The following is a 505-nucleotide window of genomic DNA, read 5'->3' as shown; positions in this document are numbered from 1 at the left end:
AGCTGAGCCAACAATCAGAGATGAAACCATTTGACTCTTGAGGTTTTTAGGAGAAGAGCAGCAGACTCAAAAGGGGACTGGTTGGCTCCATGGCTGCTTTTCTTCATAAAACTCCAGAGTCTTCAGAGAAAAAGAGTAGCACGTGCAGTTAAGAAAAGAACCACTGCTTTTAAGAGAGGAGAGGAGCATCCTGCAGATAAGAAAGAAAAACATGCTCAAACAATGCCAGCACTGTAAAGAAATATTAACTTCTTTTACTTTAGATTGTCCAATTTAAAGTTTTCTCAGTCACTGGTAAAGATTAAGTTTTATCCTTTTTTGGTGACATAAACATGTCTTAGTTTTTTGTTAAGGTCTTGGATAGGTCTCAGAGTGACTTGACATAGATTCCTAGTTGTTAGCTGAGAAGCCTTAATGAGACCCATTGCATAATTAACCAGTGATGAATTTGTTCCCAAATTATTATGTTAAGGCTCCCTTCCTTGAGGTATCAAGGACATGGTTG

Source organism: Galeopterus variegatus, unplaced genomic scaffold (assembly GCF_000696425.1).
Source record: "Galeopterus variegatus unplaced genomic scaffold, G_variegatus-3.0.2 Scaffold13903, whole genome shotgun sequence".
Lineage (NCBI taxonomy): Eukaryota > Metazoa > Chordata > Mammalia > Dermoptera > Cynocephalidae > Galeopterus > Galeopterus variegatus.
This window is presented reverse-complemented; position numbering follows the sequence as displayed.